The sequence below is a fragment of the Ochlerotatus camptorhynchus genome, unplaced genomic scaffold (assembly GCF_037179485.1).
Source record: "Ochlerotatus camptorhynchus isolate MF236.1 unplaced genomic scaffold, CSIRO-AGI_Acam_v1.1 ptg000658l, whole genome shotgun sequence".
In the NCBI taxonomy this organism is placed as follows: Eukaryota; Metazoa; Arthropoda; class Insecta; order Diptera; family Culicidae; genus Ochlerotatus; species Ochlerotatus camptorhynchus.
The window spans coordinates 353,595-364,528 of record NW_027041137.1 but is presented as its reverse complement, the minus strand read 5'-3'; the positions used below and the strand labels follow the sequence as shown (position 1 = coordinate 364,528).

Below are 10,934 nucleotides of genomic sequence, written 5' to 3'. Positions count from 1 at the left end.
TTTTCGAACGGAATCTTGTTAATGCTCAAAAGCAACACCAACACCTTATTTTATTCTGGGTGCCACACCAAGTTTCTTCACCGTCTAGTCACTCATTCAAATCACCAATCAATGGGCAAACACACCCAAAGGTATTCCAGCATCCTTCCAGATGTTTGTGCCAAATCTTTTGTTCGCTGCAAACAACGAACCTCGTGAGCTTCTTCCGTGTGTAGCTCCTTTTAATCACCAATCAAACCTGCGAGACTGTTGATCAAATCACGTCACTTGTCGCGCGCTCACGCGGATGTCTCAGCAATTACAATTTTCACCTTTGTACAGCATACGGTAATTCACACCTACACGCTGCGCACTCTTTTAGCTTTGGGCAATTGCAGACCCATCCGACTATGTCAAACAACAACAACGACGAACTTGGTAGATTTCACTTCACTGTTTGGCACTTCTTATTTTTTTGCATGGATTTCTTTGTGCTTAATCATCTGATCTCACAACACTTGCGAACACCACACCGTGGTCAGAGCCGGAGAATTTCAATTGGTGGGTTTCACTCGTTCGTTTAACTTGACCTTGAGCTGCTGGAATCGCTAGTGCTGGTGAAGTATCGGTTGAGATTTAATTGAAATTATACCTGCAGCCACTCAATTGCCTATGTGGAGCATTGAAAACAACCGGAATGGTCATTGTCCACGAGGTGGTTGACGGTCAGCTGCGGTGGTTGGGGTTATGATCTGAAAAGAACGATACAGATCGGAGAATGGGTTAGATGAGTTTGGTAGCTGAAATTATGGTAGGTAAATCTAAAATAAGCTATACTGTGCAAAAAGCAATCGAACAATAACTAGATTTGAAACAGTAGGATAAATTTCTCTTATGAAAAGCGAAGAGAGAGCGAAACATTTACCGCAGAATGCCGTTAGTTTGACTAACTAAAATTTCAATTAAACGACGCTCATTTAGAATTGGTTGAACTGGTACCCCTACACAGGTGTTCAGTGGCGTTACGCACCTTTGTAGGGGTGTTGAACTGGTACAATTGAACAGTTCTCAATGAGCGCCGTTTAATTGCAACTTTAGCTATTCAAACCAGGGGTTCTACAGTAAACATAATGAAGGATATTGTAAAAAACAATGCAGAATGAGATCATCGATAATAATCATCAAACAAGGAAATAAGCACATCAATAAAGAGTAAAGCAATAGGGTAATTGTTCCAGTTATTGTGCTCGAGTTAAACTAAGGTCTAACTAAAATTTGAAATAAATGTTCATGTTCATTGGATAAATCAGTGTTGGAAAAATATCTCATCAAAGGCCAAGATCACGCTTGACTATCGTAGACAAAAATCAACAAGCACACAACTGTGGTTGATATTGCAAGCTGTGATGTTGCAGCTCGGAATGTCAAGCTCACAAAACTCACCAGCTGAAAATCTCTCCAAACTGTGGTGAGATTGAGTTTCATGATTTTTATTTTACACCCGAACGCAACCCCAACTTCCATAACGACTGGTAGCAGTCGCATCGTGTCTACCATCGGTGAAGATAAAAAAAAAGAGATAGCACTGTTAAACCTTCTCTTTCTAAGAAAACGAGGCGCCATGGAATCATTTTTGCGTCGATTCAACTCTCACCTTCAACTTTACACGTTGTGAATAGTCTCGCAATACCAAAGGAGCTTGTAAAATCAATATCAAGCATTATATTTTGCTCCAATATCAAAGTGCATGAATTCTGGAAATAAATTTCCGATAAAAAGAATGATAATCTCTATTTTAGAGCTGATATATTTAGCAGACAATTCGATTAGAGTTTGCTTTACAAATTGAGTTTCAGTAGCCCATATTTGCAAAAAATATTTAAAATTTGCACTGGCAAATCAAACAATGGCTTTGAAAAATGCGAGTCAAGATTAGATGAATTTATCGAAACCAATGTAGTTTTCATATGCAGTGACTGGCAGCGCTGCAAACTCTCGACAAAACACGGTGATATTGACAATTCTGCTTTGGTCACTCATTTGAGCTAACAGTCATCGTCAAGGCAAATCATGTCAATTGTCAATGACAATGTTGTCAGTGACGGACATGTGTATATTTTTTTTATTAACTGAATTTGAAATGAAGTTAAATGACTTGTAGTGAACAAGCAACTACGTCCTGAACTGCTTAGATAACAATAATGTGACACAGAATGCACGAAATCACAATAATCGTAACCAGGCTAATCTTTGTCATTGACGAAAAAATTCATGAGGTTTTGACGAAGGTATTTTTGAGGATCAAGTCTGTCAGTGAAAAACAATTCTGTCAATATCACGCGAAAGTCTGTCCATGACAATGACAAATCTCAGCACTGGTGACTGGTGACCTTTCAATGTAAAATAAGCAACAATATCAGAAAGACTGAATCCGGTCAGTAGTGGAGCAAGTATAAACTTACGCAACCTTTTTCCGCCAGTCTCAATTCATATTCAACGTGCATTTTACGAAACACAGATAACAATAATTCATTTACAAACTCTGCAAAACGAACACAACATCATACTTTTCGATCGTTTATGCATTCCACACTAAACTTAAATATTCATAGCCAAACCTTCACTTCAATGCTAACCATCCCAACCCGGCAACAGCAATAATGCCATTTCTTTTCACTTGATTTCTCACCCGCAATTTCACAAACGAAATCAAAAGCAGCTGAAACCTTGAGTCACTTGTTTGTAGAATAAAATGAATTTCTCCTGCGACGACGACGTCTGTGTACAAAAATTTATTACACCACCTCCGTGACTGTGGCAGCGGCGAGTCCCTTCAACCACCTCCGCATTGACACGTCCAACTTGCGAAATGCAACGCGTTCGTGAAAATAATTTCTTCTCCCCCATCGTCCCATCCTGTCGCAATGTACAATTGTACCCAAGACGTGGGAAACTCGTTTTTCCACCTTCTGATTGCCGCCCGAAAGCGAAAATCCACGAAAAGCTTCAACGTTCAACCATAGTCGGTGCAGACTTCCAACCATTTGTCTCTACAGCAGCTGTCGACTATGTACGAACGGGAAATCGGCGAAATCTCTTGCTTTACTAGATTTGTCGGGAAAGTGTTGCTGTGTGGAAAATGCTAATTCCCACTTCATTACAGTGGATGGAAGCAGCATGGAGGTCACATTTGTTTGCTGCCGGGTGCTAGGTTTGTTGGTGTTGTCAGTCGGAAGGCAATGACCGGTTTTTCGGAGGAAAAACCTATGTGATTACAATTAAATTCCCCCAAATGCACCGCGCTATGGTCAATGATGGCCGCGAGATGGTGTGTTGAAAGGGAAGAAAGTGAAACCACCACGACGACGATGATGACGGCCCTAATGGGTCTGTACAGCCAGAGCCGTACTCAGGATTCTTCGTTTGGTGGTAAACTCTTCCAGGGTAAATTTTAATGCATACAAAATAAATGCATTGTATAAACAAATTTCCAACATAAACCAGTTCCAAGAAAAGTCGACTGAAACTTTGAATAAATGTTTGCTATGGGCAATCATTCACATTTTGCCAAAAATTCGGTCGGTTGGATCTTGTAAAATTTTAAAACTGGCGTCTTCGAAAAATGTCATTGTTTGATTTAAATATTTCAAAAAGAATAATTCAAGGATGAATTAAACGGTCTTTTGACCTTCTATAAACAATGTCTCGTCCACGCAAACTATTAGTTAAACACCACCTTTAGGAGTTAAGAGCGGCATCGGATTTGGTACGTTGCGACAAACATGACAGTTAGACATTTGCTTCAGCTATCTTTTGGGCATAGAAACAAATTAAAATGCATTTTGTGGTCCAGTCTCTATAATTTTTTTCAAAGTCCATCTGTTCATTAAAAAAATATTAACTTGATTGGCTTTACCAGCGCGGTATTTTCGCAATTATGATACGGTATTTTTTGTACTACAGTTAACTCTCTATATCACAATATTGAAGGGACCATCGAGATAAAGGCTGACTAAAAGTAAATTGGTACGCCCCTCGCTAGCTATTGGTCTAGCACTGAATTTCACTACCGACACTGATATTTGTAGTAAGCAGGGTTACTTCCACTCACTTGCTATAAAAAAATGTTTTTCGGAATTATGAAATCATGAAATAGTATAATGCTTATTAGTACTTGTAAGTTACAAGAAGAGGTCATGAAGTATATGTTTGACACATAAAATCTGTCAATATTGCTTTCAGTGCGTCACAATCAGCGAATTTACGACTCGTGAGCGCTCAATCTGAGTGAACGCTCACGAATCACAAGATCGCTGATTGTGACGCTCTGAAAGCGAAATTGACAGGTTTTATAAATCAAACACATACTTTACACCCTCTTCTTGTTACTTACAAGTACAACATATCATTATAACATCTAATGATTGCATAATTCCGAAAAATATTTTTTTTTTATAGCAAGTGAGTGGAAGCAACCTTGGTAGTAAGCATAATATCAGGCTTTGATATTACTAACCATATGAATATCACTAGCGAAAAGTTGAAATTCTTACTTTTGATTAGGAATAACTCAATAAGTTAACTTTTTTTTGGTATAACCATTGCATTGTTTTAATATTACGAAGGGGTGAGACAGATTTACTCTGAGTTGCTTTTTAACTCGCGAGTAACTCAATGTTCCGCAATATTTAATCGACGTTCAGCGATTTTTTTCTCTGCTTACTCCGTTTGCTCCCTTTAAGAATATGCTTCTCATTTTACACGTCAGTTTTGTTTGTAAACAAAGTAACCCCAAGTGTATTCTTAGGCTTTCGAATAGCTTGAATATTACAGAAGAACCTGTGCCGGTGTCAGGTTACTACCCGCAAAAACTAATAGTTCCAGCCAGCTTTGCAGTTGTTCTTCCTTCTCAGCAGCCAGTCCCAGCGGAATGTTCAGCCAGAGCAGCCGCCGTCATTTCTGAAGCCGAAGAGGAGGAGGACGTTGAAGTAACCGCTACCAATGTTTCCGGTGAGTGCCATCCTCGTCCGGACTTCAAACCCATCAACGATCAACCGGACGAAATCGAAGTGAAAACCGATCAGGAAGACGAAGTACAGGATTATCATGAGACGTGATCAAGTTCACAAGATCGCATCGTCAGCGCTGTTCATAAAATAGATGGACCCGAACAACAAATTCTACACCTGGGCCGCTATGGATTTAGCCAACAAGAAACCGAAGAACACACGTATGTAGTGATGTTCTACTTTAAAGGAGACTGCCGTCGACGGCCGCAGCAAAATCACGGTGGTGTATCGCAGAGACGGAACTGTATCACGATCATCCGGAAGGCACAGAAGAAGCACCAAAAGAGGAAGGATGGATGTCCACCGTCAGTAGAACGGCACAGTGGTAATTCAGAGCTCAGTTCGCAGTTTCATCCAGCGGTAGTTTTCCAAGCCATGGGAACGGGATTGCTTCGACGAGTATTGTAGTACGTGCGGGGTACGTAATTTGCCGGCTTTTGAGTATTTGGTCAGGCAGATCGAGTTTTTCCACCATATCAAGCCGGACAAGCATTCGCCCTTGGTAAGGCAGCTAGGCAGCAATAGGTTCCGTTCACGTTCACAGTTGGTAAGGGTTGAACGAAGGTTATTAAGCAGAGATGATGCAGGATAATCAAATCAATCAATTTAAGTGTCTCCGAGTTTCGCTGAGTTATTGAGTTCTGTAAACATGTTTTTCATTTTATTGTTGTTTTGATTGACAGTAGCTTTTCGGTTTCGCATGAAGGCACCTTCATATGCTGCTGTGATGCGAAAAGAGAGAAAGCAAATGACAGTGATCTTTCTCACTGAGCAATGTGAGTTACTCGAGGTGCATCTAAAGCAAATCAGATATTGCCCCAAGAATATTACTGATGAGTTTTTTAACGATCGGTATTCGATTAGCTGGCGTACATAAGAAACATTTGCGGCAGAACTTTGAATATCAGTAGTCCCTTTACGATGTCAATGTCATTTGCAAACTGACATTGAGGCTAATTATATTGATATTCTACTGTGTGAACGGATACTGACATCAAGTGGCTAGTGAAAATCAGCATTTTGTAGTTATTGATATTGATATTTTGCAGCACTGGTTTGTTTACACTTCTATAGAAAACAACTGGTGCAAGTTTGATCAAAGTAGTCGATCGCGTTCATAAATAACGTCAAATGGAACTCGAAAGAAGAAAAATTTTTGTACACAAACACCTGAAAAATCTGGAGTGGTTCGGTTCTAAGCTGGCTAAAGTGCTGAAGATGCCAAAAACAACAGTTTGTCGAGTACTCAAAACGTAAAAAGAAACCCTGAGTGTGGAAAGGAATCAGCGGACCTACGAAAAAACTAGAATCAGGGATCGTTAGCTGCGCAGCACGGTGTTGAGGTGCGTTAAAGCCAACCTCGGTCCTTCGATCCGAGATGTGGCCAAAAGGTACAACGCCAACTTTCAAACGGTGCGGACCAAGCCAGTAAACATCCGAACCGGTTCATGAAGCAGAATTCCGTGGTCAAAAAGCGTGCATGGCTCTTGTACGACCGTGTTTTGACGAAACACAAGGGCTGCACTTTGATCGATGAGGAAAAAAAGTTTTACATCGCGACTGGACGTGGGAATGTGCCGGGAAGATTCAAGTTCGTGTTTACCGACAAGTTCGCGAAGAAGGCCATGATTTGGCAAGCGATTTGCAGTTGTGGCCTGAAAACGGAACCATTCGTCACATCCTCGACTATGACATCCCAAGTTTACATCGAAGAATGCCTGAAAAAGCGTGTATTGCTGGTCATCCGCAAGCATAGTGGCAAAGCCATCTTTTAGCACGATTTGACCAGCTGCCACTACTCCAAGGTAGTTCTGGAGTGGTATGCTGCCAACCAGATCGATTTTGTCCTCAAGCTATTTTTTTTTAATTCTTTATTAAAGAGATTTTTAGCCTTAGGCTAGTTCATCTCTATGTCCCCAAGCTAATGAATCCTCCGAATTAGTGAATAAAAGCCAAATTGATGACATGGAAATCTCGAAGGACATACGAAATAGGATGAAAAGTTCAAGCGATGCTAACGACCGTAGGGATTTCAGCAAAATTTACTTCTTTAGAAGAACCAGCACGTCCGGCTGAACCGGTACCAGCAACGACTGAACATCTGGCGGAGAAGAGTGAAGTGAGCGTGGCACTTGAATTCACAAAACATTGCTGAATCAGTCTAAAAACAGACCAGATCTTGCGAATAGATGTCGATCGGAATAACTTGCATCAGTTCTCACAGCAACTGTCAGTTAGCGGAGATTTTGTTCGGCGAAAGGGTAAACTCTTCGAAAAAAAATTCATTCAAGCGTACATTCCTGCATCGTTTGATGGTGCACTTCGGGAACCATCCGGAAAGAGGGGATCTTTTTCGGGAACGATTGAACTTTCAGCTGTTCGAAATACGAAATGTTGTTACACAGTATCGCACACTTTCAGCGTGATTGTTTCCAATCCATTGGGAAAAAAATCGCATGGAAAAACGCTGGATCGCACAGCGCAACTATCGAAAGATAAACAAACTTTGACGTTCAATTTTTTGCAGGCAACTTTGCCTCCATGAATACTGTCATAAATCTGAACGGGTTAGAATCAAGTAAAATGGATTTAGATAAATACAATTCAGTCTGCAAGTTTTCTTCATAAAAGTCATTTTAAATCTTTATGAATTTGTTATGGATTTCTTGAAATCAAAATAGCTTTATCACAAATGGTCCATGAATATCAACTTTTATGTCACCACCATATAACAATGGCTCAAGAGAGGTTTTTATTGTTGCCAAATAGGTTTTATTGTAGCTTCAGAACCTTCTCCAGGATGGGCCAACTAGACAGATTCTAGTCATAAAAAGTTTTGGTGGATGCATCAATGGCAAAGCAGCCTTGACCAGCGTTTTATGAATGTTGATTTAGAGTAGCTTTGTAGTACTTCATAACACTTAAAATGTTACTTGCGTTTACTGTAATGATTGTATTGTATTGTAAACATCAATATTGCAAATCCATCCCTCAGGTCGCACTAGAAAGTGAATAAAGTTGTTTTATCTACAAATGGAGATAGAACTTATTCTCAAATTAAACGAACACTTTAGTATGGCTAGTGTTTACAAAAGTACTTATGAACATTTGAATATACGTTCTTCAAATGGTTACTCAATTACGTCAAATATGCCAGGGAACGTTTTTGTAGCCGAGTTATTAAAGGGTGGAACGGTCAAAAATTGGTCGACTCAAATTCGGCGATATTTTTGTAATCGTGCTTGAACACCCCTCGTTTTGGAGGACTGTGCATACGGAATGTTGTCTTTATTTTGTTTTTGACATTTTCCATTCAGTTGTCAAAATGGCATCGAAGAGGAAGAGCGTATCAAAATTTTGCTCCAAATTATTTCCACGCAGATTGGTTTGCGGCAGAAATTTGATTGCGTAATAATACCGGAAAAGGCAAGGTTCAAGATAAGTTTAAGCTGAAAAGGTTGTCAAAGTTCCCGAAATAAAAAATACTTGGTTTGGCAGGTGATTTACATCAGACATCGTTTCCTGTCACTACGGGAAAAAGGCTCAGGAATGGTATATCACCAACAACGTGCAAGTCGTACCCAAGGATTGGAAAATCGGAAGCCTAATCAAATAATTTACCTGTATTTTGTAGTCATTGAACTTCAAAAAGAAATAAAGTTTGATCATTTATACAATAACATAATCAGTGGGTATTTAATCATGATTGACCAATTTTTAGACCGTTCCACCCTTTACCAAAAGAGAAGCTTGATTAAAAGATTCGGTCTGTTTGAAAAAAATGCAAGAGATTTGTTAACCTTTCCTGGTTCATTGACTAATGCAGGCAGTTTTATCAATTTTAATTTGCTAATGCATCACTCACAAGTGACGTCCTTTACTGGCAATATGTGACGAAGATCCGCAAAGTTGTTTTGCACAATTCATCATACTTGATTCTTTTTTTTACGTAGGATTACGTCTTTCGGCAACATATTGGGGGTGCAATTCCAAAAAACCAAAATCAACCACATTACGAAAAGTGGTCAGGTTTTGACCACTTATAACTCTGTCAATCTGTGGATTTTAATTCTTATCAAATCAATCGGTTGGAAATTTTTCAACGAATCCGTAAAATTAATACTTTATCCATTTTCAATAGATCACTATTGAAAATTACACAAATGTCCAACTGGTGTAAAGGCGATCAAAATTATCACCGATTGCGTGCAAAAAGCACTTTCTCTAACAAAGATTTCAAAATCGAATACTATTCGGTCTCCCTGAACGGTGCTTATTCAATCACCATGTGTAGTGGTGTCCGGTCGGTCGTCATCAGCTGCAGCAGCAACAGTGCTTTCGGCACGTGGCGTTGAACATTCTAGACCAACAATTGAAATAGACGGAACAACCAAACGTAAACAATGGCTTTAAACGCAAATTTCTCGAGAATCAAAGCACATCCAAGCAATCTAACACCGCCATCTGATAGAGCAAACTTCCTTTATCGAATGGCATTGTTAGTTTGCGTGAGAGTGTTTTGATTCTTGAGTATTTTGTGTTTAAAGCCATTGTTTACGTTTGGTTGTTCCATCCATTGTTCTCAAGTACACAACGAAAGGCTGCCCGTAAGCAGCGAACTGCAGCCCACATGAGCGTCCATTCACCGAAGAAGGAGGAAGAAGCTGCACAGCTATTGATTGGATTCAGTAGCTCTTCGTGAGTCGTACATACAGCTCGACAGTCTCATGTGTGTTGAACACCCTAATAGCTCAGCATCACCATAAATTATCGTCGTTTAAGAGTTAATTTTCATTGAACGTTCGCTCGCCTTGCTGCCAGCAACAAAACCCTCAAAGTTCTTTGATAATGAATTAATATTTGAAACACTTCGAATTAACGTAAGGTTTTCTCCAGGACACTAGAAAAAAGCAAACAAAATCTTGAATTTATATGATTGATCGCGAGTACGATTGGAAAATTTTAGCAAGAATTAACTCCAAAAAATGTTTGCTTTTTTTTATTATCTATTGAATAAACCAAAAATTCCGTGCGTTTTGTGCACGGAAACTAGGCGTCTCCGTGATGGGAAAAAGTGGTTTCCCTAACACAGTCACCGAATATTGATACCGTGCACGTAATCCTACGTCAAATCTACGGTCGTGTCTTGGATACAACCTCTTACTTTTTGTTATTTAAGCTTCAATTTTTTACCCAAGATCACTTGAATAATATTACCGTCTTTATTTTTCCTACAACTTTGTCTCAAACGTCTTTTCGATTGGATGTAAAGTTTTCAAGTTATAAAGACAATTGACACAGTCTGCAACCAGAGGTTGCACAGATTGAAAACTTAACACTAGACAACGGACAACACACAACACCCAGTATAGGGAAATTTTTGGGTTCTGAAAAGTTCCACTGAATTGAGAAAAAATTTCGAATTCACCATTTTGATTTTTTTTTTTGCAAAAGTCAAAATGGCCGAATTTTAGCTAAAATATGAATAATTTACCATCACAAACAATTATGCAAACTTTCATACAAATCAGAGAAGGTGGAGTGAGAAACTATTTTTTTTATTTGACCAGGAAATACAACCTGCTAGTTAAGTAATCCCACCACCCGTAAATTCGTCACTCACTGAGTACGGTCCTGTGTACAACTACTCTGATTGATCGTACTTCAAGTGAGTTTCAATGTGCGTTAGTACACGCATGACCATTAGCATGAATTATCGAAAATTGATTTAAATAATAGCAATGGAAAGTGATGACTGGAGTCATCCGACAACTAGGCTTGACGACAACGGATAAAATGATGACACCATTTATTGAATCACCCAGCATCAGCTGATGATCAGTCCGGCCACTAGATGCGCATTAGTCAGCATCACATGCATCTCCG

The 10,934-nt window shown here is 39.4% G+C and overlaps 1 long non-coding RNA gene across 1 annotated transcript in view; it reads right to left on the bottom strand.

The window, feature by feature from the left end:
* Positions 1-463: 463 nt before the first annotated feature.
* Positions 464-10,934, bottom strand: part of LOC135714521 (uncharacterized) — a 32,765-nt gene continuing 22,294 nt past the window's right edge. Inside the window, exon 2 of the long non-coding RNA XR_010518844.1 lies at positions 464-731. This is a non-coding gene — a long non-coding RNA (uncharacterized LOC135714521). The remainder of the gene's footprint in view (positions 732-10,934) is intronic.